We start from the raw sequence: 27,488 nt of genomic DNA, 5'->3' as shown, positions 1-27,488 counted from the left end.
CCCTCTGTGGAACTCCTTCCCCACCCAACAGATTTCATGTCTGGATCGGATCACTCTTCTGCTTTTTAAAGTGCAGAGAAAACACATACTTCACAAGTGCAAACTTCGAGTTTGGCAGAGCCAGACTGGTTAAATAAAGAAACAAAAGGCTGTGTTCCATTTTGTAGCAGAATAAACTATACTTCAATAATATACAACTGTGGAAGAACATGAGGCCAGGCAAGCCCAGTATGAACGGATACAAAAGGATAGTGCTGTCTGCGCAGTGGTAAGAACAAGAACGCCCGAGTCAGAGGTGCTGTGGACTGTAGTGGTGGGAGTTTCTTGTTCCAGAGACCCTGTTTCAAACCCTGATTTGCTGCCTAGCTTAGCACTTTTGTTCCTGGTGATAAATGGCAGGTTTCCAAATCACCATTGTGTTGTGACTCAGTATTTGGGGGGGGGGGGGGGGGACTTACTTTCCATAAAGTTTATTTTGGCTTGGAGACGAAAGAAAGAGCAGTTTGTTGGCTCAGTTTAGCAGATAGCGAGCCAGTAACTGATCAACTTATTAATACAGAGCTTCAAATAATACAGCCAGCCAAAAAAAGCATTTTAAAACACTTAAGAAGAAACAAAAGAAAGAGCAAGTTACTTTTGTGTTGGCCTTTAATTAACCACAGTTCACACTCTGACTACTTGCTTTTTAGGAGCTGCTTTGGCTTATTTATATAAAGTACCCTTTCCTTTTTTCTCGAAGGAGAGAGATCTTGATGGAAAATAGGTGCTGTATGTGTGTGCGCACCTTGCATGCATGTGCTTTTCTTATTTGGGAGCAGCAAGCCAGGTGTCACAGCAAATCTTAGTCTTCTGTTGCTTTTCTGGTGGTTAGTTAGGAAGAAAAGACATGCAGTGTATCTTTGTTTTGATTTGATTTTATTTCTGATTTTCTTTGGTTAATATCGAGCAAAATGCTTCTCAGATATCCTGTAGACAGTTTATAGCCCTGTGATTGCAGCTCATCAATGACAAACAACCTTTCCTTAACACACTCAAGTAGGAGGTACCATTTGTTCTGCACTTCACTGGCTATTTGTATCCCACACCATTTGCACAGTGGGTGGACAGTCTGAGTTGCCCACCGAAAAATTTTTTCACTCATTCATGGAAAAAAACATGGAAATGCATCTTGTGGTAAATGCATCTTTCTTCTTGGCTGAAGAAATCAGAAATCTTATTTTAGTTACAGAGGCTATGTTGAATTAGATGCAGCTAGAGCAGGTCTTTCCTCTCCTCAGGGATGCCTGCCATACCCTGTGTGGTGATGAGACGTTGCAGGGCGTGCTGACAATCCAGGCAGAGCTGAGCTTTTCTTCTGTCAACTAGAAGGCCTGAATTCATTCCTGAGCTCCAAATACTGTAAAGCACATGGATTGTTTAAGGAGCTGAAACTCTTAAAACTGGGTGGTATATTTCAGTTGTGATACTTTACAAGTAGGCAGGCTTAGACCTTTTAGGGAAGGTAATCTCTTAAGCATTGATGAACTTAACTAATACTGTCTTAAGCTACACTGGCTAGGAAGCAAAGCAACAGAAATGAACAGCCATGATTTGTTTCTGCCTTGCCCCAGCAGCCACCCCAACAGCAATCGCCCTCTGGACTTCCAGCCCCAGTCGCACCCTAGGCCCTCTACCATTGACTCCCAGGTCCCTGTGGTCAAGGGGAAGCACGCCCACACATGTGTCTAAGGGCCCTTCCCTAGCCATTTGTTTCATCTTTTTCCTCCTTGACTGATCAAGCATCTTCAGCGTGCTCAGGTATGCTTTTCATTTTCCAGTAGATATCTTCCTTTTGTCTTGTATGACTTTGTCCTTTCCTCATTCTTTTTCTTCCTCTCTAACTGATCTTTTGAGTCTGCAGTTCAGAGAAACCTCTTCATTCCACTCCAGCTTTCTGTGGAGCTATCTTTTATCTCCTTATCTGCCCTTGTCTCAGGGCAGATAATTTAATTTCTCTAATTTCATGTAGAGAAACAATTTGAGCCACTGACCCTAGATAGTGAATCGCGTGTCTGCTCCTCAGTGACAGACCCACCTCCTTCTTTCAAAGTTAAAATTTTGGCCTTTCACTCTGGCATCTTTAGTGGATATCTAGCTGATTACACAAGCTCAAGATGGCTAAACCAGAGCCTGTGGTCCTCATCTAAGACACCTAAGCCGACATTCTATCATCCTACTGAAGGCATTAGTTCTGCTCCTGGCCAGGTAGTCCCACCTCTTCTATAGCTCTGGTGCTCATCTTGTCTCCTTAGTGAGCAAATTCTCCTAGTGCACTAAGCTGAAAGCTGACCCAGCAAAACACTTAAAGCTAACGTGTACTGCTTTCTGCTGGCATGGTGGGCTAAACTGTCTCACTTAGGAGCAAAGAACCACCAGAGTTCATGCGAGGGAAGCAGCGGGAAGAGGAAAGCAGGACCATCCTTTTTGACAGTAGCGAGCTGTCAGATCCATTTTTCTTGTGAAGCGACACCCTAGGTCTTCCAGTACGTTTTTTTTTTTTTTTCCTGCTCTGCTGTGGAAAACGCTGCCCCTTTTCCTGTCTTTTGTGCTACGCACTGGGTGTTGTTTTGTACTTAGCCTTCTCTGTAGGTCCTCATATCCAGGCTGTGTTTAAATCTTACCAGCTCCTTCTGTGCAACTCCTATGTTCCATCCATGCAGCTAAAGCTCTTGTTGAGACTCTCATACTTTTATTTCTAAATTACTGTAATGTACTTTTCCCTGTCTTTGACAGGTGCAATCTTCTCCCATGCAGAACTCAGCAACAGGGGTAGTTTTATTTATCTTGTTTCTTTGAATACGTGACCCCTGCTGCTTGAATACACTGACTGGATGCTCCCTTTGCTAATTGCATCAGGCATAAAATAATCGCCTTTATCGCTAAGGTTCTCCCTAGTTGTCTTTCTCATCTTCTTCCTTAAATACTTAAAGGTTGACTCCTACATCTGCTGGACCCATGTGTAGCAGGCTCCATTTCCCACTTGTTACGTTTTCAAGAAAGGACCGTTTGTTACCGTCTTGGGGGGAGAAGGATCTCTCTCACAGCAGCAAAGCCAGCCTGTCGTTCTATTTTGGAGAGCACTTTGTGTCAATTATCCATATAGAGATCTCTTGCCCTTCTTACACTGAGGGTGTGGTACGGGCTGCTGCTGCTGCTCTGCTTCTCTACAGCACTCAGCATTGTGGGGCCCGAACGTGCAGCTAGCCAGTGTAGGTGCTACAAGAGCACAAGTAACAAAGAATAATAGCCGTGTAGTATGTGCATCCTGCCTGTCATGTGGCTTTGCAGTGCAAGTGAATTTTGAGTAGAAAATTCAAAAGCATCATAGGGGATGTATCATAAACAAGACTTCAGCAGTTTGTACCCAGCATGCGTCTTTCATGTGTGAAGCCTTTCTGAAAATTTCCTCTGCGGTCTCTAGCAGGTTCTCAGTTTTCATTTGGGTTTCTTTCCATTGCCCAGCATTGCCATCAGCCTGGTGTGTGCACAGCAGTCACTCTGCCAGTTAGCTGAACCCACCTTCAGGGAGAACACGCTGCCAAGAGGTCTCATACCCGCAGCACCTCACCCTCAAATTACGCGGTGTGGCTTAAGCCAGTCTCAAGAAACAGCTGGCTTTGCTCTGTTTCCTGTGGCTGTTGCCTCTGCCCCGGCTCCCGATGGCACACATTGAAATGCAAATGACAGCAGTAATTGGCGAGAGATAAACCAGGCTGCGAGGGAGCCGGGCGGCGGGGAGTTAAGTGCCTAAGTGACAATTACTGCTCTGCATCCTCCAGCATCCTGAGCAGCAGCCCCCTTTGGTCTCTGCTTTAAAGGAGCTGTAACACGTTAATTGGAGTGCTTCTCTGTTAACATGTCTCACTTAGTTTCTTGTCTGATTCTGCTTTAGTGGGGAGGTGGGGGGAGGCTTCTCTTTGTTGAGGTGGCTGTTTATTGTTAAAACCTATTGAGATGTGTGTCATTTGTCATGTCTTCTCCAAAGATTGACTAGTCGGGTTTTTTCTTTCTTTTTTTTTTTAATGTAGGAGCTATTGGGAGAGAAAAATTATACAAGGTAGTGGGGTATTAGCTGCAAGTTTGAAATACATTTTGGCATTCCTGATAAGCTGTAGCGTTCATGCTTTCAAATTAAAAAATGTACATTTCACACTTGCCAGTTTACAAGATGACATATTTCCTTTGCATCTGAAGAGACACTCTGGCAGCAGTAAGTTAAATGGCTAGAAGATATACATGTTTATTTTACTGAGTACTGTTTATTTCACTGAATCTTTCAGTATATATGTAATTTATTTTTAATTTGGTGATTATTTTCTATAGCTTGAGATTCAGTAGATTTATTTAGCACTGACTAACACTAGTCATAGTGTGGAAGACTCTGAATGAGTTTGCTCAGTGCCTTTCTAGCCTGACCTGCAATATGAACAGGTGAAAATGGTCCACTATGTTCGTAAGTGACAACCTCAACTTCCTTGTTTGCCAGGTTTTAAAGACTGAGTACAGGAGAGTCCATCAGCAAGACAACTTGACACTACAGCAGTGTAGACTGAACTGGCGTTTCTGAGACACAGTTAGCATGGGCAATCAATATTGTAATCCAGGGACATAATAAACTCTATAGGAAATGCAGGTAGGTTTCACACATGGAAAAGTAATGCACTGCATAAAAGATTCCAGGAGCTCCCTTGCAAGAGCGCTTCGGTGTGAAGGACCATAAAGTAGAGAAACGGCAGGGATAAAAATTCCAGGACAGACAATAAAGCTACAGCAGTAAGTGGTATGCTGACAGTCTCTGGATCAAAGCAGTTATAGCAAGTACAGCATCTCAAGAAGAGGGCAAAGAGTCAGCAAAATCAGCCAGAAGGGCAATAATGGCTCCGGGTCTGCCTGCTAATATGAGCAGGTGGTAAATGATACAGGACACAGCTTGCAGGAATCTATCAGGACCTTAAACGTTAGCATTTTGGAATGGGATCGGCTTTTATTTTCTGGAGTATTCAAGAGCAAGGCTTACCTTTGGCTATTCTGAGTTGTAACGCAAGATTTAATCCTAGAAGTGAGTATGGCTGGCCCATTTGTATGGCTCGTTTTATAACTTTCAGTAGCAATGTTCAGAGGGATGTGGTTATGTTGTACTGTTAAGTGCTGTCTCATCCCATCTTTTAATTGCTAGGTTGAGCAGGGTCAGCAGTCGGTGGGAGACTGCTAAAATGACCAATCGTAGGGGGCTGGGGGGAAGTGATTATCTTACTAAATAATGTGATGCTCTTACAAAGCATAATACTCAGGTACCTACAATCTAAATGCCTTGAATCCCTGTCCAAGCGTTGTAGTTGTTAACTTTGTGATAAAGAATAAAGCAGAAGGACAGTCTACATGGAACTTCAGTTTTGAAGAATGGCAAAGGATAGAGCAAAATTAAACTGCTCTTACACGCTCCTGATCTTGGGCTGGTCTGCAGCTTGAAACAGCTTCACCATTGCTTATGTAGCCCAGTGGCCTGACTCACGACTAGAGAGGACTTGCATTAGGATAACTGACCAAGAGATCACCCTGAGCGATCTGATGTACTTCTCTGTATGACTGGCTGAGCAGCCCCAGAGAGCTTCTGAATCTCTGTGGTTTACAGCCTGGTATTTCAGATGTACTAAATCTGGTGTCTGCTTAGCTAAAAATGGAGCCTTTAAACTTTTGCAGGTCAGGATTTGCTGGAAGACACTCAGACATTCATATAGCAAGTGACCTCGTCAGCTGTCCCATGAAGCCACCATGCGCTCATGAGTGAATCCATGCACTGGAATCCTTTTCATTGGCCTGAGGGCCACAATCCTCCCAGAAGGTCTGCAGCCCTGCGCAGTGGGGGCCTGCTGAAATGCGTTTCCTGGATGCTTGTTTTACACCACAGCTTTGAAGGAGGCTAGGTAATGAGCTGTAGAGCTGACTTTTACTGTTGCTGGATCATGGGAACTTTCACACAGGAGAGCTTCCCTCTCCCTGTCCCCTGATACACAAGTGCTGGAGCAAGAGCTGAAATTTCATCTTGTGCGTTTTGGATGAAACACTCAATCTGAAAAAATTTTGAGTAGCAGCTATCCCATAACACTCTTCCTAGAAAAGGGGTGTTAACAGTAACGTCCAACTCCAGGTGCAATACCTATAGTTCATTCACCAAAATTCTGTCTCCGTTGTCAATTTCTGTCCTAACCTATTGTGCACCACCTTTCCATGTGCTGATAAACAGCTGTTGTATGTCCTTCCACTTCAGGGAATGAAACTGTGTATCACTTCCCAAGCTCTCTGGCATGCTTTTAGATGGAAGATGCTATGTACACTTAAGTTTTTAATGTTAATGTGATGGCTAGTATCAAGAAGGATCTTTAAGAAACGGAAATGAAAGAACATGAGGTTGCCCGCTGGAACAGAGGAGTGAATAAACTGGTTAGAATTAATCCCTGAAACAAAAAAAATAAGACAAAATAATCCATTGACTCTATACAAGGAAGGGCAGCTTCTTTCTTAGTCTTTGGCTGCACTGAAGAGCTCCATTTTATCCCGTTTTGAGGATTTGTCCAAGGGAAAAAAATTGAGAATATAATTGCTCAATCTATGGAAGTAACAGCTGCAAGGTATCTCTGTGTCCATCAGCTTAGTACTTCTGAACGTGGCTAGATGTTTATATGAATGAAAACATTGCACGGAATGATGATACTTACCTTATACTGAAATGGAAGAGAAGAGAGCAGAAGGAGAGAAAATAAAGCAATATGCTAAATGAAAAGGGACAAATATTTATGCAGTCTAGAGAAATAGGTTTGGGAGGGAGAAGTAAACTCAGCACAAGTCATGCTAGTAGAGTGAAGGAAGCTAAAAGGACAAACAGATTTACCAAAAAAGAGTAATTTCTTCCAGACTTATATTAGGAAATCCACTGGAGAGTGGATGAGTGAGTCTGCTAGATCAGGAGGAGGCTCAAGGGACAATCAAGAAGAGAAAATTAGAAGGTAATTTTTTTTTTTTTAAATGATCTTCTGTACCGAGGATGTCTCTTGAGCTTAACGTTACTTTTGGTAAAGGTGAGGAGTTGACAGAAGTAGAGATACTTTTCTTTTTAATGAGATCTCATTCAATCACATGACTTAGCACACCGGGATAGAAGTACGGAGGCTTGGACTCTGTATGTAGCTTTGCCCCATTACACCCTGGTCTGCCCTCCAGTTTCCCTATCTGCAAATGGAGATAATGATCACTGGATTCCTTTCAAAGTTATTTTGGGATTGATGAATGATATGTGCATGGAAAAGAGCAATATTAATACTTTTATTAATATTTGGACTATATTGATCTAGAAATTTGGTAGCTGTTTTCTTTAGAAGTAGCTGAATTACCAAAAAAAAAAAAAAAACAAAAAAACCCCCAAAAAAACCCAACCAACCAACCATAGTTGATCTTTACAGCTGCAATAAGAGGAAGCTGGAAGGTTCAATAGGAGGAACAGGTTCCTCCTATTGGGGTGGAGTGATTCAAGGAGTTATAAACTCCTGACCCTCATTTAAGTACCTAGAAAAGCTATTGAGAAGATAATTAAAGATGTCATTATAAAGTACCTGAGGCACAAAGCAGTATAGCTTTCTGTAAGTGTAAATTTTGTCTGATATATTAGAATTCTTTGAAAAAGTTAAAATAGTGAATAATGGAGAAGTGTTAGATATACTGTAATTTATTTAGACTCTTAAAAGGCTTTTGTTAAAGCCTCTCAAAAGAGGCTGTTGGGGAAAGCTCGTAATCATGGGGTGAGTCTTATAGTCATACTATGGATTTAAAAACTGTTTTAGAGAGGAAAGAAAAAAAAATGCAAATCCTTATGAGAGGAGAAGGCCAGTATGTCATCCTGGGAGAATGTTGATCGCAGAGAGCACCTTGGGGGTTGTACTAGTACTGTTGTAATTTAGTGCAGCAGTGATCTAAAAGAGGGGCTAAGCAGCCCGATTACTAACATTTACAGGGGATATGATATTACTCATGTCAGTCACGCCTGTATAGAAGAACTGGGAGAACCTTCCAAGAGGAGTTTCCGAAGGGCTCGGTTCTGCTGAACCCTCCGTGCTGGAAACATCCACTGCAGCGGGAGGGCTTTGACTGTGGTGCCACAGATAAAGCAAAACCAGGCATAGAATAAATATGTGGCAATGATGTTCAGATATTGTGGCACAGTTCTGTGAAATTCTTTTCAAGAGGCTCAAGGGTGAAATAGTCACCTCTGAGTGAAATAGCCAACAATGGTTATGTCTAGATCTGATCTAAGCTTGGAAAATAACCTTTTTCTGAAAGAAGTTTCAGCTAATGCAGTTCTGGTCTTTCTGGGTGGGACACAGCTGTTTAAAAAGGACAGTGTTTTCTGGTGTGCTTTTTGTGTTATAAACTGGCACTGGATCAGACTGAAGTTGCATTTAGCTCAGCCTTCCGGTTTCAGTAGTGGCCATTGGCAGATACTGTAGTATAAAAAGGGGAGAGAGAGTGATCCACCTCCTCATATATCCTTCCAGCTTCTGATTATCAATAGTCAAGGGATTTTGTCAGCCAAAGACCTCCTTGTTTGAAAACAACTGATGGATTTACCATCAATTAATGTGTTTTAATCCCTGCTTGAGGACATAACTAATTTTGGTCTTTACTGCACCTACAATTATCTAATTTTGCACAACTGTGGATGGCACAGTTACCAGCCTTTTCTGTACCTCAGAAAGGTTTGAAGATGGCTTGCTGAAAAATCTGCCAGAAAAGAAATATTACTTATGTGTGCAAGTTTCTCTCCCCACTGCTTTGAGCTTCTCCCTTACCTAGTCTCTGTTCTTTGCCTTTCCATCAACTGCCAGGCCGTTTTAGAAGCTCATGGGCTCTCTCGCTTGCTCTCTCTCTTCCCCCGCTCCTTCTCAGGTGTCTACCCTTTTCACACATTAAAATAGCTCATTGACAGATAAAAGAAGAATCAATGGAAGACAATACACCTTGGGAGCTATGTCTGGGGGGAGGGAGCAAGACAGTAGGTGGTGGGGGAATGTGGGAGCTCCTGTTCAGTAGCTGCGAGCTGTTAAGGGGTCTCAGCCCCTCATACTCTGAGTATGACTTTAAGTCTCCAAAATACAAAATCCATACTTGTCTATGACTGTACGTTGTCACATTTAAAAGATCAGCTCCAAAAGTAGAAGATTTTTAAAGCTTGTATATTGTCTATATTTCAATATTGTATATTGAAAACATGGGAGATGCTGAAACCTGCAGCAAGAGCCTATCTTTTTTGAAGCTGGATTGCGTTATTTCCCCTGAGTACTATTGTGGAGTTCTTCTGGGTACCCACCTGTCCATGGATGTGTGTTTTTTACTTTAGGGAAGGAATGGACACCTGCAGACTAATGCAAGGTTGAATCCGTGTCTCCAGATGTGAAAAGCTAATGTATTCAGAAACTGTTTTAGTGAACGCTCTTAAATATGAAGGAGATGTTGAGGGAAGCACAGCAGGAATTCTTTATGTTCTGCAGCTTCCCAGTCTGTTCCTTATGTTCATTCAGCAAATCGTACTGGACAGCTACTCTCAGGCTATTTTTTTTTCCTATGGGAGCAGTCACTTTAGTTTATCCCTTTGTTTTCATGGCCTCTGCTTTAACTTTACTGCCCCTCTAGATTTCTCAGAGTGGGCCTTCAAAGCAAAAGTTGCTGTTTTGCAGAAAGGCACCTGGCAGTCAATGAGGTGAGAGTTAGTGTGGGAACTGTAAATCTGATAGAAGGAGCGACAGTTTAAACAGCTTCAGCCCCATTCCAGAGGAGCCTTTGATGAAGATATGCCCTATTTATTAAGGTGGGGAAGGGCACATACTGTGTCCATCTCTGGGACTGTGGAAGATAGTTTATGTTCTTCAGACTTCTGTCTAGGTGAAATGGCAAATATAGGTGCTGTTTACTAGAACAGTGATGAAATCTGATCTGCCAGAGTTTGGTGTTTACTCCTACCGAACAGAATCACTATTGGCTTAATCCCCCTGCTGCTCCCTGCCCTCCCGTGGCTTTGCGGTCCTGGCGGATGTGCGCTAGAGTGGAGCTGGTACCTCCCTGCCACGTCTGTGTGCAGCAGCAGCAGTTTGCTTATGCGTGTGGGTTTATCTGCTACAGTCCAAATAATCAAATGTGGCCTCAGAAGGAGGAGCCACCTATCTGAATTGTAGCAGGGGGCAATAGTTAGCCCAGTGCGTTTCCTTTGAGTTTCGTTTGTCTGTGTTACCGCCTTTCCTCCTGCGAGCTGAGTTTTCATGTTGATTTCTACTGAGATTATTTTTTCCGGTGTACATGCATATATATGTGTGTATATAGATTATCTCCCCCCCCTCCCAGTGGAAGGGAAAAATCTTATATAGTACTGAAAACAAACTTAAATGATTTATTAAAAAAAAAAAGTTTTCAGAAAAAATGATGTTATACACATTGATTTTTTTCATGAAATGGTGTATCTTAGGTGTTTTAGCTTCAAAATTACCAGCTGTGTACATCAGCCAGAATTTACAAAAAGGGGTAGAGTGGGGGGAAACCACCTCTAATTCTAAGCTGAACATTTCTTTGCAGTCTATAAATACTTTTTTAATTTTTTTAACACATGTCTGTCAGCTGGATCTCCTCACACAGCTGGGAAAAGAAATCCATTCTAATGCTTAAAGCCTTTAAATTTTTGCAGTTTAGGTAACAAAATAAACTCTAGCTGTGTAAGTGGTCATTATAGAAAATGTGAAGACCAGAGCACATAGAATAAATAAGCCAAAAGGAGAAAACAAATAAGCTAACTACCATACTCCTTAAGAGGACATCGTTCACATGAAATATTGTATATTAAATTAAGCCAAAAAAAGTTATTCTGGAGACTGCACTTGTACCAATTTGTCTGCCAATTGGAGTTTTATAACCACAGGGTTGCGATGTTGGGGCTGCCTGTTCTTGTGCAAGGAGTCTGCGGTAAGCGAAGTTGAATGTAGTACCACAGTGAAACTGGCCAGTCACAAAGAGCCAAATATGTGCTCTGAAAAAGACTGGTTTTTCTCTCTAATGTCTTTCTGTATTGGTGGTTATAGATGTTAATAGGAAGAATGGCAAGTGTGGAAAAACAAAAAAGAAGATTCTTAAAAGTTCTTTTAAAAAAAAAATCTGTAATTAGGTACAACTTGTTGGAGTTTTGCCTGATTAAAGCTGGAAAGATGTGATGCATTGTTTCTCAAGTTTCTTAGCTCTGCTGTATGTTATTCTTCAGTTTCATAATTTGTGTTGAGATTTACCTGGGAAATACATGAAGGATGGTTTAGAAGCACTAGGTTAAATTTATCCTGATATAATCCTATCAGTGGAATTACACTGAGGATGAATTTGACCCAGGCTTTCTAAACTTACTGAGAGAGAAATCATAATCTAAGCTGGAAGGAAGCATGGAAAAATATTTTTCTGAAATAGCACACCATTACCAGCCACTTTTCTGAAGCACTTCCATTCGTCTTCCCTTCCCATCATTTTATGCTGATTACATTTGTGCTAATTACACATATTCCCCTCTTCTTCCCTGCAAATTAACCATTGCAGGAGAAATGTATTTGCACACAACAATATTTATAGTATAAAAACTTTGATTATAGTCCTGTTTAATGAAAAAGCTAAGCACTACTTGCAACTACAGACATATACTATGTAATCAGATCTTTAACTTTTGTAAATCAAAAGAAAAAGAATTTAATTACTGATTTGCTTTCCAGATTGGCATGAAATAAAATAATAGAAATGATTTTGTGGGTTTATTTGGCTTTTTTATATGGAATATATATGGACTATATATGGAATATGCATAGAATTGACAGTGTAGAATTTGGATAATAACTTCTCTTGTCTTCCGTAAGACACTTGGTATTCCTTACCTACTCTCCCATTGACTTTCATAGGTTGGGCATATCATTTAGATTCTTGGTCCATGTTGTCAACGTGATCTGTAGAATGAACAGAAATTTGTCTTTCTGGAGGATATTTTAAACATCTGGACCAGGTTAGAAGTCGTTTTTACCAGGGTAAATCCTTATCAACTGCAGGGCTTTGCACGGAGATACTCCAGAGTTACTCTGGTGTGACTGAGGGGAAAAAGTACTCCTTTGGGCTCCATGTACAAACTGCTAGATTTGATTCTCCTTGCACTTGCTCTCTTTTATAGCAACGTTAACTCTATCAAAGCTAATCAAGTTACAGCAGTATAAAACTAGTGTTTTAAGAGGAATTCCATGCCACAGAGCAATGCTTATTGGCAGCGTGTATGTTCAGTTAGGCCTGGGCAACCAGTGTGGAGGTTAGACATCTCTGAACAGAACTGCAGATGGCAGCTGCTGGCCTTACACAGAAGTCCCAGCCTGGACCCAACTTGGTGAAAGCTACCTCCTGTTAGCAGGTCAAACTGCATGCTCAAGTATGGGCAGCTCTTCAGCCAAAACACAAGGTAAATCTGTACTTCTCCAGGACAATGTATTAGAGTAGTGAAATCTCATTTTCCTTTACTGCTTCAGAGGTGGAAACTGTTCCTACTTCAGTCACTGTACATAATGGAAATGATGCCTTTTAATAAGAATTTAGCAACACACGGAGTTATTCTGGAATAGGAGTTCAGGACTGATCATTTTGGGGACCTCTCTTTGACTAAATTGTTATCCAGTTTAGCTAGGCTGAACAAAGCTGGATTAAGATATTCTTGTTCCACAGTAGGGAACTCACAGTTGCAATTCTTCAGGATCAACAGTTGTGCTTTAGTTTCATGTCCTACCTTAATCTGAATTAACGTTCAAGTTCAGACAAGCCCTTTCATTAGACAAGACAGGCTATGTTAAAGTAGGCAAAAACCAACGATTTGCTGTATGTGATTAAATTCAAGTTAATTTCAACATAAATACACCCACACACTGATCTTCCGGTTGCACAAAGTTCATAAGACTTATCATTAGAAAGTGGAAATGTTGCTATCCCAGTCCTGCTTATCAAGGGCCACAGCTTCATGTCTCAGCCTGATCCCAGCCCTACTCAAGCTTCTCCATGACCACCGCCAAACTTTGGCAACATGTGCAGTTGCGGTGCAACGTTTCTAGGTGCATTGGCTAAGGAAATAAAAGCCTGTGGTTCTGCTTTCTTTAGTTGCCCCCCTTTCTAGTGTTGGCCCCTCCAAAATTTGCCTTGAGCCTTGCTGCTTTGCAGGGGGCAAGTGGTGACCCTGCAGCAGCTGTTTACCTGTGAAGCTGAAGCTCTGCCTCCCTGTACAATGGCGTCAGAGCAAGCTGCAACACTGCCCTGAACTTGCTCTGTCCAGTTTACTTAGCCAGCCTTTTCCTAGAGATACATTCCTGTGGCTGACTGAAGCTTCACGGGAGAGAAAAAACCTTCTCGAGCTCCCACCCTCCCCAAGCTGTTACTAGTTGACGGTCAGATCATCTTTTCCTCTTTCTGTTCTCCAGTCTCTCTATCTCTTCTGGCGCTGCTCAGGAGAGGAAAACAAACCACAAACAAAAAGCACCTTTTTGTTTAAGTGTGTGAACCTGGTGTGTGTTTATAGGGGAAGCTGTGAAATGAGAAAGGACAGAATTTCTCTCTCTCTCTCCACACACACACACACATACATAAATAAAATCTTTATATGTATATACTTACAATAATAAAATCTTTCAACGCTTCCTTTCCTCTCCCTTCTCCCCAAATTTTTATACAACACAGACAAATGTTTTTAAAAACGGAAGGAGTGGTGAGCTGAAGATTTTGCCTCTCAGTCTGTAACTTTGAGAATGCAGAATTTCTTTGGAGTTTCGTGCTATAGAGACATGTTCACTGGGGTTGCTGATGTGAGTGGGAGTGTGTTTATAGTACCTGATCCAGGATAAGCAGATGACAGCTCCGTTAACTAGCAGCATAAATGGTCTGGGACACCAGTAATCGGCAAGGAATCGTTTTCCTCGTTAGTTGTCCTGGAGAGAATTGGTGGAGGTAGTACAGCTTGACCATATTAGTGTGTGTGCACTGGGGAAGGAGTGGGGAAGAGGGTGTTGTCCTCAGCTCCTCACTGTTTTTAGGCTTTAAGATGATGAAACAAAGCACTCATTCTTCCTTTGTGTTACGGTTTTCAGTCTTTGCTTCTGTGCTGCTACTAATACTGTGCTCATGATAGGTTGTGAAAATTTATGCCTACAGAAAAATTAAGGTAGTGACTCAGCAGGCCTTACTCAGTACAATTTATTGGGAAGATTACGTATAATGTTCGCATGCTCCATGTGAATAAACTCTTAAAGGGGTATCTGTATCCTAGAGTTAGGCTGCTGAGCATATAAAGTAAAACACAGATAGGTAACAGGAAATGTTTCCTTAGGGGAATTGCCAGTGAAGGTCAGTCGGGGTCAATGAATGAGTATTGGTAAAATGGAGACAGTCATGTTCTTTAGTAAGAAAGCGGTCATGAATCATCATTGTGGCAGATGATACACAGATGCACAACTCTAGGGCATAATTCTACTGTGAAACCTGTAGGTTTTCAGGTTCTGCCCCCAGGCACAGTACTCTACTCTTGCTGGCGGCTAATTTGCTCCGTAACAAGTACCATACCTTATGAAGGGACCAGATCCTGTCCCCTCCTGCTAGCTGACCTACCAGAATCACTAGGAAGGATGTAGGAGTGTGTTTGCCTCAGGAGTCACTGCATTGCAGGTAGGAGGGTTGGAAGTTGGGGGACCTGACGTGACGTAGCTCAGCTGGCCGTTCCTCCTCGCAGGCATGGAAGACTGGGGGCTCCAGGGCAGCGTTGCTGGGCGTACAGCAGGCACTGCTCTGTGGCATGGGGAGAGGAGTGGTGCGAGTGTGCATGTGTGCCTGCACCTCCTCGCCCAAGCTGTTCTGAGGGATGCCTTGGCCTCTGGTGCCAGGCCCTAGAGGGAGAGGTGAAGATGTGATTTCACGTGAGGCTGCTCCAGGAGCGTGCATGCTCCCAGGTACCTAATCCCTTGCCAAATCAGCTGTGGGAGTTCCAGTACCACAAGAGGGGTTATTTGGTAATTAACTCTAAACACTTCCTCATTCACGAACTTGGCAACTTCTGGCCCAGAAACCTTCATCACAAAGTGTCTTTAGCGTTTTGACTGGAAGAACGTGACTCTGGGAATGAAACAGGCCTTATCATTCTGGGCGATGTCCATCTGGCTGTACATGTGAGCTGTCTATGTGCAGGTGCCCATTCTACAATTCAGAGGACAGTGTGTTTTCCTGAAAAGGCAACAGTAAGGTGTGCTGGCCACTAGCTCATATTTAAGTGAGTTTTCAGTCCACATTTTGCTCAACAGATCTTCCAAAATTACTGCACCCGTGAGTAACTGCAAAGAGAGTACTGGAAAGCAGAAACGTGCCCTGACATTTAGAAACAAAGACGGCCTGGCAACCAGGCTCCTCACAGCAAGGAGAGAAGTGTGGCATGAGGATGTGGCCCATGCGCTTTCAAGGAATGAAACTGAGATGTCAAAGAAGTTATCCTTTCAGTACCAATCGCATACCTAGGGGTCTCACCTTTAAGGAGGCCTTGTAATCAGCTGGGCAGCATAACATACCACTCACTCGTGCCTTTGACCTTCCACAGTTTGTTTGCTGTCCTCAATGCAGTCAAGGAGTAAAACTGGGTCAAGTAGTTCTGTCCTGAGGCTGCTGTATACCAGCCCTGGAAACAACTCAACCATGATGACTAAAAGTTTCCCCAGGAAGCAGGTTGGATCCTTAACTAGCAGGTGTTTTATGAGCTGATAAAAATGATCTGAAAGGCCAGGAATCAACCTCACAAGTAGAGAGAGAGAGAGAGAAAACAGAAATGATCAATGGCAGTTTTTCCTGCTGTTGGAGTCAGAAGTCAAACTGAGGGTTTAGTGCAAAGAGGGTTAAAACACTAATAATTCTGTGCCTACCAGCTGGGAAGAATAATAAAGCCTACATTTCTGGGTTGGTACAGGGAGAATGCTGCAGAAACAGGAATTTTATTACATAATTATGCCTCCTACGTAAAGCTTTGGAGGGGGGAAGCTAGCAGGGCTGTGCATCATTAAAATGACACAGAACATGCCACTGTGATCAGAGTTCTGTGTGTGCTTAAGACTGTACAAGATGCACATGTTCTTCATGGCCTTGCAGCATTTATGAGTTTCGGTTCACTCAATTCACAGTTGGGAGGGAGGCGGACTAATCAGAATGTGTGCTGCACTTTCTGCCATGGAAATGGAAGAATGAAAAAAACCTCTTCGTTGTTGTTTGTTGTTGTTGCTTTACCAAAGATTTAATTAAAAGATTGAAAGGAATGGGAGTGAAAATGCAATTCCTAGCTCAGAAAATGCTGACTTGAGCACCCTCCCTTTTAGGGCAGCAGGGCTTGGCAGTGTCGCAGAGGCCGTGCAGCCCTTCTGGATTGTCTTTGGTTGCTTTGCGGTGACCCCTTTGCCTGCTGCAGGGGCGCTGCTCACAGGCATTGATGGAAGCTACGCTCAGCTGTTGTCGGGAGGACATAGTCCACCTACAGTAGGAGGCTGGGAGCAACACCTGGAGGCTCAAGAAGAAAGGAGGTTCTGGTAATTTTAATACTGGCATATAGAGAGCTTTTCATCTCAAAGCACTTGTCAAGGAACAAATCCTACTAATACCTTTCTGAATGGATCAAGCGGCACTTTTCCTGCCTTGCAAGCAAAGACTGGTGCAGAAAGACTCTTAATTCTGTTCCAGGAATGGCACCTGTATACTCATTTCCTCTGAGCATATGCTTAGTGGTCTCTCCAATGAGATCTGTAAGTGGTTGTTGGTGTCGGCTCTTTCTTTAACATCCAAAGCACAAAGTTCAGAGGAAGCAAGAAGGTACTTCCTTTGTTTGTGTGTGCTGTCAACAGGCACGTACAGCCATGAAGAACATTTTTCTATCTGATACTGAGTTCTGCATAAGTCAAAAAGAAAACCTGCTTTTGCCCTGCAGAACTTACAGGTAAAGGCTTTAATTCAGAAGAGTAAAACAGTTGTATTAGTGATAGCATTTAAGTAGCATTTAAATACTTACTTGGATTGTATCTTGATAAGGATGATTTGAATGGAGCCTAAATAGACAAACTGAAGGGAAGGCATACAGTGTATTAGCTAAACACCTGGTGATGCCTGGCAGATATTATACTGCTTCCATTTCACTTTGCTTTCTATTTTGTTTTAATTGCTTCCATTTTTAGTGTGTAGTGGTTTGGATGGGGAGGGAGGATGGCATGCCTTCATAGCAGCAATGGCGTAGGGAAGGTCAAGGAAGTAAAAGGATGATACAGGTGACTTACCCAGGGCCGTTCTAAAAGGGAGTAGCAGAGCTGGAAATGCACATCAGTATTTCCTGACTCTTTTTTGCGTTCAAAGTGTAAAGATTGCAACTATGTTAGTTTTCCTTATAGGTGAGGGGGCATGAAAGGCTCAGTCTCCTTTGATGTTGGGTTCCCTTTGGGGTTCACTTTGATGTTGGTATCCTGTGGGATAATCATGTGTGACTTCAGGCAGCATTGGAAAAAGAGAGCCAACACAGAAATACTGGGTTAAATTCTGACCCTGATCACCCTAAGCAAAGCTAATGGACTTGCGTTCCTCTAATGAGGAATGCAAAGGTTTAGAGATTGCTTAGTTACTGGACCTGCAGATATTTTGGACAATGAGATTTAACTCGTACATCCTCCCCCAAATACATTTATCACCACAGTCATGGTGATAACAAATTTAATGCTACCAGTCTGTCGGGGCAGTTGGGACACTTCAGCCGGTTGTCTGCATGATGCGCTAGGCCCAACAGATGCTTCTGTGTGGCCCTCCACCTTCTCTCGGAGGCAGCGAGAGCAGATCCTCCTGTTACTGTTGTGGAGAAAGCCAACCACTGCTGTGCCTAAGGCTCTTTTTCTTCTCCTGCATGTGTGTAAGGCCTCACAAAGAGCTGGCAGGTGGTCGTGACTGTGACTGCCATCACTATTGCATCAGTACAACATACAATGTTTCCAGACAAGAATACAGCTGCCCCCAAGGTGAGACTACCTAGTAGTACCCTGTTTCACAGAGGGTAACAAATCTTTTCCCCATGCATCCAGCAAATCCTAGCTACTCATTCAATGGCCTAACCAAGATTGTACTCCTATTAGCATTGCTACGTCAGTGGAGCAGTAATCTTGGGTCTCTTTTACCTCAACAAAACTGTCAGATGGTTCTAGTGCTGCAGAGCTCTTGTTGGTCGCTCTGATGTGAGAGGCAGAGAAAAGCAAACTTCACATTGGGTCTGTGCTGAGCTGACAGTAGCAGCAGTTGGAACCGATCCAGAATCACCGAGAGAGAACAGTAAGGCTGACTTAGATTTAACCCCATTCCTCAAGCGCTCTCTGCCTGACTCAACATGCAAAATCCCAACAGCGCAATGAAGGTCGGGCGGTGGGAATGCATGCAGCAATTTTATCTATCTTGTCCACAGAAAACATTTCATGCCTGACTGATTTGGGTGAGCCATGAACAAGTTATTTGATTATAAACTGAACGTATCAGAAGTAGTGATGTTTTACAAATCTCTCTGTAAGTCCATGGTTAACTTGAACAGGAGATCAGCAGATTTTCTTAACAGCTGAATAGTTTGCACAGCCTGCCTAACCATAAGCTATCTTTGCAAAGTTTCTGCCTACACAAGGCAGGCACAGGAGGCCTGTTCCATGTTCGTAGCATTCACTGAGCCTTTTAAAAATAGTGTTAAATAGTGAAATTAGCCTGCATTTTTTAAGCTGTACTTAAAACCAGTATGACTGGTATGATGTAAGTGCCTGGATAAAGCCAATTAATGTATGCATAGGTGAAATTCTGGTCCTACTGAAGAGTGGCACGGTTCATGGTGCCTGCAGCACAAGGCGACTTCACCTGCAGTGTTTAGCGAGTTGTGAGTCAGGCCTGGCCTCTTGTTGCTTTGCATTTCCTGGCTCCCTTGTTGTGAGGAGGCAGATGCAGCTTTATTTTTTATGCGGTTACTGTGAGCTGAGAGGAACAGCAGAAGGCTCAGGATACATGAGAAGAACCTCTAATAGTCTGTGTGGTGGCGTGTAGAAATATAACACGCAAAATAACCACAACAGACACGACTTACATATTAAACGGCAGCCTGTGATGGGTTGCCAGCTAGTGGAAATCATACAGTTGTGTAGAACAAACCTCTTAGATTTCTCTTAGCAGCTGCTTATAGTGCAGAATGCATGAATTTTCTCTGAAGACCCTGAACAGACTGAAGGGTAGAATTAAAGACAGTAATGAAGAAGGAGCTGAACTAGCCACAAACTGCAATGCGTTACCATCAAGCCGTACACCGTTCCAGTGAACTGTACCTTTACTGCAGGCAGACCAGGCCAGAATGCCCTGTCTGTACCTGATAGCGCTGTGCTGCACTGGTACGCACAGCCCAGACCTGTGGGTGCAGCCCAGCAACACATGACCTGTTTGAAGCATTTATTTCCACTTCAGTGAGTAATAAAGTTTGAGTGACTAGTCTTTCAAGTGATTGACCTTTCCAATAGTGAACTCTCTTTCCTTTCCCCTGAATTATGAAATGAGAGCAAGGTTTTTGTCATAGATATTAAGCAGTGGAGGAGACCGGGCGGTTCTGTGTTTTGTAAGGCGCCCTCAACTCTTAGACAGTGTCCCAGTATTTCCAGCAGTGATAATATGTTTTCACTCAGTGTTGGGGAAGGTAACTTTGAACCTTGCTTATTTTCATGGCCAGTACTGCTTGCATTTTGTTGCTCTTCAGCTTTTAAAGAAAACAGAGTGTGAAGGAGTCCTCTTCCGTTCCTCCTTTTACAATTTTTTGTTAGCCAGAATGTAGAAAAGCTCCTGAAGTGCAATTGAGGGCATAGGGTATGCAGATAGGAAATCCCTGACATAGGGTTATGTTAGATGATTCAAATAAATGACAGTGGGTAGAAAAAGGGGGCTCAAGTTCATAGCTTTCATAAACAGCAGATGCCAGTAAAGTTGAAGAGCGGATTCTGTTTTGCATTATTACCACCCACTTTTTTCAAAGATGCTCTACTTTTCTCAGCAGCCTCCTCATTGCTGTAGCTATAAATAAGTATATATCTTTATGAATGTAAGATATTCAGGTTTAAGCTTAAATATAAGCTGTAAGGTTATATATAGCAGACAGGACTCTATAAAAGGAGACAAAATCCTCATTGTTCTGTTCATCTTTTGTCCCAGAGTAACTTGCTTGGGTCTTCGTGCATAAAGGCCTGTATTGACATAGGCAGACAAACACAGGATGAAACAGTCTCGATTCTCTACCCGTTTCTGTAGTTCTGTGTTGGTGTAACTAGCTTTCACGATGCAAAGGGGTAACTGGTATAAGGCTGGAGCATGCCCCATCTGTTTGCATAAATACTAGCATACATGTGTCTACATTTCATGGTAAAGTATTATTAAGTTTGGTAATTCCAGATTCACTTTAAGAATCTCATTTTCTAGCCTTTGCAAAGCGTCTCTGAAACTAGTTTCCTCTTGATGTTTGGTATGTAACCGTTTTTTTTATCGTTCTGGCAAGCTTAGCAGTGTTTTTTTTTTTTTAAATATAAATTAGAAAGTTTCACTTTCATCATTGTATATAATGGTTATGCTTTTCTGGACATGGAAAGACTGGTCAAGCTTGTATAGAACAGAGAAAGTAGCTAGCCTTTATGGCAGCCAGAAAAGAAGGAAGAGGGAAGTTATTGGCATGGTAGCTGGCAAATGTTTAGATGCTGTGAATTGCTTGCCAAAAAGAGCTCCAATCTGGGATGCCCATCCTTTGTTCAGAGGCGGCTGTTTTGGAAGCTTGCCAGGAGCTGAGGGATGTTCCTAATTTGCTAATTGTGAAGCAGGTTAATGATTTAAGCCCACAGGAGACTCTGTTATCTGTGTTTTATTTTCTTGGTTATAAAGAGCTAAGGGCTCAACACATGGGTTGTGGAGTGTAGTTTCCCCATTGCTCTGGCTTTTTGCAGGCTCTTGAAGGAGCAAACTGAGCCAGTTAGAAACTGGACATTCACCTCTGCCAAACTGTTGGAGAAACCCCCCCTACAAGACAACATAAACTCTATTTCTGTTCAAGACTGCTCCGACCCACCTGGCTGTCAAAGGTTGAGTCCTCTGCTAGCGGGAAGGGGACACTCACCTGGCACGGAGGTGGCTGTGTCAGAGAGCTGCGCAGGCAGCGTTCACCCTTTTGCCGTGCTGCGTGGCATCCAGTGCAGGATTTTCACATGGGGGATGCTTTTACCTGCAAACATGGGGCTAGTTAAGAGCATGCAGCTCAGGCGTCATGTGCCTAAGGGAAATTCAGGGCTTTGCGAGTTACCAGACCTCAACTGAACAGTAGATGGCTATATGCAAGCTCTTTGAAAATACCAGGTACAGTGTGCTGGTATATATGTCAAGGGGAAAGTTAAGTTAATGAGCCTTTACCTCATATTTGCAACGATGTAGGAATGCACAAACAATTACTCACTGTGGCTCATCTCAGTCTTGGTAATTTGTTATGCTTGTAAACCTGGCCACTTAATGTGAGTTTACAGACACTAGAGAAAGCCACAGCCTGCCTTATTCTGTGTTTTTTTTTTTTAAACTGACTTGACATCTGACTGTTAATCAGACTTATGTTTTTGTTTGTTTGGGGGGTTTGTTTTAGGTTAATAAGAACACTTTGCTGTTGGGTCAGCCATTTTCAGAGAAAATGATTATTTTTCTTAGATAGTCACAAAACCCAAGGAAAGAGTCTTTTATTTCTCTTTTCTCTAAAATTATAGATAGCAAATTCTTTTTCTACTGGGAAGAAGTAGCTGGTTTCACCACTGCTCGCACAAAGGACTCCTGTTCTTTGGGAAATTCTGATTTGTTTTTGGAATCTAAAAAGCAGAGAGAGGGATCTCAATCCCTGTATATTTGCACAACACTGGATTTCCAAGGGTATTTCTTTTTGTTGTTGCTGTTTGTTCCTTTTAAATTAGCAAGAATGGAGGTACTGGAGAATGAAATCTGGTACAGAATGCACCAAGAGACACTAAATAGTATGAGGCAGAGGAGCAATAAGTTCAGTCGCAAGCATACTGTGAGGGATCAGCTAAAGGGATGACAGGCTTTCAGTATTCTGACTGAGTGTCAAGTCTGCAAATGGGATTACAAACCAGCGACAACTGTGATGGCTGTTATTGTGTGGACACCTGTTCACCCAGTGCCGGACGCAGGCTAGCGACCGCATAGGATGTTGAACGGTCACCAGATGGTAATGACTTTCAGTAACTATGCATTTTCTCTGGATTTAATCCAGCAATTTAGAGAGATGCTCTTTGCTAGCAAAACAACACTAGGGGGGACGTTTAGCTCCCTAAAGGGTCCAAATAAAAAGGCGTATTAATGAACCACAAAACTCTGTAGAATGAGTTTAGGTTATTGCTGGTGAAGTTTAACCAGGTGCCAGGTTCTAAAGTAGCCACTCAGTAACAAAGGGTTCCAGCATCCTTTTAGTCCTTAATGAGAGCTGCTGTCTAATGCAGAAGCTACCTCAGTCAAAGAAAGACCAAAATGTTGCTAACGCCTGAATAACTTGGGATGGGTCAGTACGCTTGATTCTGGTTGAAAGTGTCAGCTTGGATCTGAAGATGCACTGTGGGGATATACCCTGTGTGTTGGGGAGTTTGTCTTGCCTGTTCTGCTGGTTAAATCCAGGTAAGAGCATATTTCGTTGGTTACTGCTGCTTTTGTTGTTGTGTTTTGGAAGTCGTTTCTTTCAAGTCTAAGGGGAATAAATGAGCTTGCTGGAAACCTGTGTTTATTTCACTGGACAAAATTTGGACCCTGATGGAGGGTGGGGATCAGGTAAGTAAGAAAAAAGACTCTGACTGTTTCTTTCTTCTGTTTGTGTGGCCTCTTGTTAGATATTGAACTGCTCAATGTTCAGGGCATCCTGGGGCACAAAACTGCAAACTAAGTGGGGTGGGTGGGGAAGGAAGGGGAGGCAAGAGAGTCCCTCAGCTGGCCTAGGCTCCTCTGAAGTCCCTGAACTATGCACTTTTTTGGCATGAAGTGCTGCAGCTTCATCAGCATCATAGGCTTTTATCCTCAGAGGTGTAAATCAGCATAGCTCCCTCTGGTCCTAAGAGTGTTTCAAATAACTCTGAAATCCAGAATGTGTTTTAATGGTGAAGAGGTAGTGATTTATAATAGCCAAAGCATACTCTCACTGATGTCTACGCTGCTTATAAATCTCAGCTTCCTAGGTGCAATGGTAACACTTCTGTTATGTCTTTCTGTTCTTTAAATTGTTCCATTTGGCACTCATTTCACAATAATTCTCTTGAACACATTACTGTTTCTTGTCACATCGTAAATCCTTTTTTAATTTTGGTCATTTATTGCCCTCCCAGTCCTGTTTCAGATTTTCCTTCAGATTTCACACAGATTTGGTGCTGGGATGGCTCTGTTTCTTGGCCTCAAGTGATTAGCACGTTAAGGTTGATATGTGTCGTGATTCGCTTCCAAACTGTCCTAAGGATTTGTTATCCAGGGAAACATCTGAAAGTCTTTCTCTGAAGCATTGAACAAGTTTTTTTTCTTTTTATTTTATGGGTTTTGTTTTTCTTGATTGATGCAAAGTCTAAATGAAGAAAAGAATGCATGCAGATGACATCCTAAACTCTTTTATATCACATCATTTGCTTGATGCAGCTAGGTTCCTAGGACCAGTCAAGTTTGATAAATAACGTGAAAGTGCTGGGCTGTTGGATTCTCACACACAAGATCCACACTGCAGTCTTGCTTCTTCTTTATCTCCATGCTTTATCCCAGTTTTAGAGAAAGGGTTAACAACTGTACTTGTGTGGCTAAAGAGAATTACTGTCCTGGCTGCTAATTATCTCTTCTGGAGGGTCAGTTTTTCCAAGAATCAGGTTATTAAAATGAGAACTGTCTCTCTCTCTCCTTCTTTTTTTCTTCCTCCTAGGAAAATTGTACAGAGCATGAAAAAATTGTTTGGGGCTGAAGAACTGTTTTTGACTTATAGGTACAAAAATATTCTGCAAATTTTTCTTTGGTGATTTTTAATAGATGTTTTTGCCCATATAACTAAAATGGATGCAGTTATTATCTGGATAGTTGTTCCTCTGGCTTAGTTGTATTTCTGCTGGAAAGTAAAAGTCTTCTCTTCTCTGTACCTGGGGTAGTTTTCATCATTATTGGTACCACCGTTAACTGAAAACACAGAGTAAAGTTTCCTCTTCAGCAAAAAGCTGTGATTAACATATTCGTAGTGGAAAAAAATCTGTTCTTTTAGGCAGGGTTTGGTTTGGTTTTGTTTTACTAAAGTTCAGATCATTTCAGTATAGAATATAGGTGTTCTCTGCCAATGAGTTGTTTTAGGCATTTGAGTTTCAATTACTGCTCAGCAATGTTATACTGAAGCTAATAAAATGTGTGTTGTAAATGCCTTTCCCAACTTAAAATGTGGACTGTTGAATTGTTGGATTTTGATGTTAAGTATCACTAGAATCATATTTAGGGCTTGCAGGAAGATACCTTGTTTCTCTGCATATATGACTTAATTTTTTTAGCAGCTGTTTGCCATCAGCAGCCTTTACTTTGCTCCATGTGAGATTAATTCCAGGTACCCTTCCTTTCCGCTGTGGGTGCCAGAATTCCGGTGCTGGTGCAGCCAGGGCTCGCTCGGAAACCTGCCTCTGTTGCCAGAGTCCGCACTGGTTGCTCATCGATGGGGGCAGGATCCTGGCCAGGAAGCCCAGCCTTGGGTGGGCAAAACTGTCTCTTGTGTGGCAGAAGATGTCGCCCATGTCTAGGGCCCTGATTTATTGTTTTGGTTTCCCTGTAGTACTTTGGCTGATTCGCATCCCGACTGTTATTATCTAAGGAGCACTATCAGCAACAGATAATTTCCCTCAGTCAGGGAGACGGATTTTAATTCATGCTTTCCTGACTTTGAGACTGGATTATTTCATTGTCTCTGCTTCAACTCTTTAACTCTTGTAAGCAGATTCTAAAAGGTGCAGGAAGGCTGATGACAAAAATCTGTTTTTCAGAACAGAGGAAGTCTTTAGTGTCCGCTGTTCAGTGGTGTGTCAACTGTAAACTCTTCATACTGATTTATAAAGCTTTGTGTGGCCTTGGACTGTCTGATGAAACTGTCTTGATAACCACTTCCTGATGCTGCCTTACTGACAGCATGCAGCACTGGATTTCACTCCACTGGTCATAGAGCATTTTGCCATTATTCTTCTACCTTTTGAAATTCTCTTTCCATGGAGATAAGAGCCATCATTCCTCTGAGGCTTTGGGAAAGATAAGGAAGTATGAGTTCTGGTGGAACCACTTGACACCAGGAGCAAGTCTTTCTCAGCTTGCATTCTGTTACCGCTAGTGTGAGTAGTATGAAGCAGCAGTTTCACCAAATGATGCAGAAATTCTTGTAAACATCTTTTTATGATTTTTATATATTTTTTTAATTATTATTGTGTGTATGTGTATGGAAGAGACAATTAGTGGTGTAATTGGAATGGGCTCGAGGCTAGGAGTTGACTAGTTGAGCTTCTCGCAGTCACACTACAATTTACGTGTTGTCTAATTTATTGTCGAGTTATGTCAGCTGCCTTGGTTTTCATATCTGGAAAAAAGGGAGTATCCCTGTAGATCCTCTGCCCTAGATATGCCATAAATATGCTGTGAGTGTTAGTCACACAGTAAAGCGCTTTGAATTATATAGGTCTGGTTATCTACTCTGTGAAAGAAGGGTGCGACCCCATTGAAATTATATGGAGTTGTCCTGATATGGAAGAAAAGCCAGGTGGAGAAAAGGCCCTCATGAAGAATGAAGACGATTTGTTACACAATCATAAAGACAGAATGCACTGTTTTAGTGCCAACTCATATTTATTGAGAAGTCCTTAGCTGATACAGTGTGTGATATGTGTCAGTTAGCAAGATGATTATTACATTTTAATTTTTTACTTGCTATCTATGTGTCTTTTTAAAAAGTGATCATTCTGTATATTTGCTTAATTTCTGTTAGCAGAAACAGTATGGACATTCTGAAAGCAGGCAGTAGCTTTAAAAGATTCTATATAGAATAAAAATAAACTGTGGTTTTAGAAGCAGTGGGAAATTCCTTTGGCTGCTAGGAATTCCGGATTATGTACACTGAAAAAAATCTTTGTTTAAACCTTTCCATTTAGAGTACTGAAACAGTTATGCCCAAAAGAGGAGGCATGGAAAGGTAGGAGCTGAGAGCTAGCTGTCATGTCTGTCACATACAAACAGAAGGATCATATTGCCAACATTAGATGGGCAAGGACAAGACTGGGGATGGCCAATTCCCCCCCCCCCCCCCCGCCCAAATCATATGCAAAGAAAGGATGTGTCCTTCAGTTGTTGTTTTAATGTGGCATCCTGTTGCTTGAGTTGTTCCTTCATTGCTGCTCAGGAAGAACAGAAGATAAGTAGCTGGACGGTGGGAGAGAAATCCAGGCCATTTCCAAAATACTTTCATCCTGTAGATCTTCTCTTATGTTCTCAGCATACATTTCTGCTTTTTCCTTCGATGTACTGAAAGAGGCAAGCTTGTTCATGAAAATCTTGTCTATAAGGAAAAACCCTTTCCTTAGATGTGCTTAGTTTTTATCAGGAAAACAGAAGCTAGACTAAAGTTAGTTGGTTTTTTCCCCTTTTTCCCAGAAAAGCGTGTATTGATTCTGTTAAGGCGAATCCCTTATTCTTCCTTACCAAATGAGGATCTTTAAGTCCAAACAGAAGAGTATTGATTAGTCTCCTTGAGTGAAATTGCTGAAGCATATAGGAAATGTAATTTTTTTTTTAAATCACTTAATGACTCCCTCTCTGCTTATTCCGGTAACTTAAAGTACAAATTAAAAGATGAGCTGTTAACAGCCATGGTTCTTCCTCAGGTCATGCCAATTCAGAACTGGGCATGCAACTCAATAATTAAAGTGCAAGCTTTTAAACTCTAGTTGTATAATGTGGAAATCATGGGCTACTCCTGAGTCCTCTTAGAGCCAGTGGGATACTGGTATCCCTGCAGCTCCCTTTGTAGGTGGGTGAGAGTGAGCCTGCAGCACCTGTGCTTGGAGCCATGCCAGCTCTTCTAGTGCAGTCCTGAGGTCAAGCTTATGGGCACTGCGTTCTCCTTGGGGGCTCAGTGCCCCTCTGAGCGCAGCTGCGTGAGTTCAGTCTGTTCAGAGAGGGGGCAAAATCTGCAGATCGTACAGCCAGACCCTGTTGGTACATTCAGGGGTTTTGAAATATACTGAAGGATTGGTATCTCACTGCTTGTGGAAGGTGCTGGACAAATC

General features: G+C 42.3%; 1 protein-coding gene across 5 annotated transcripts in view; it reads left to right on the top strand.

The window, feature by feature from the left end:
* Positions 1-27,488, top strand: part of MAML3 (mastermind like transcriptional coactivator 3) — a 327,612-nt gene that overhangs the window by 107,541 nt on the left and 192,583 nt on the right. Inside the window, exon 1 of one of the 5 annotated variants that reach the window (XM_068942096.1) lies at positions 22,505-22,842. The exons of the other annotated variants lie outside the window; for them this stretch is intronic. The gene's annotated coding sequence lies outside the window, so the exon portion shown is untranslated. Of the gene's footprint in view, positions 1-22,504; positions 22,843-27,488 lie in introns of those variants that run through there. 5 annotated transcript variants of the gene reach the window in all.

Source organism: Struthio camelus, chromosome 4 (assembly GCF_040807025.1).
Source record: "Struthio camelus isolate bStrCam1 chromosome 4, bStrCam1.hap1, whole genome shotgun sequence".
Lineage (NCBI taxonomy): Eukaryota > Metazoa > Chordata > Aves > Struthioniformes > Struthionidae > Struthio > Struthio camelus.
Note: the sequence above shows the minus strand (reverse complement) of the source record. Positions and strands in the feature narration are given on the sequence as shown.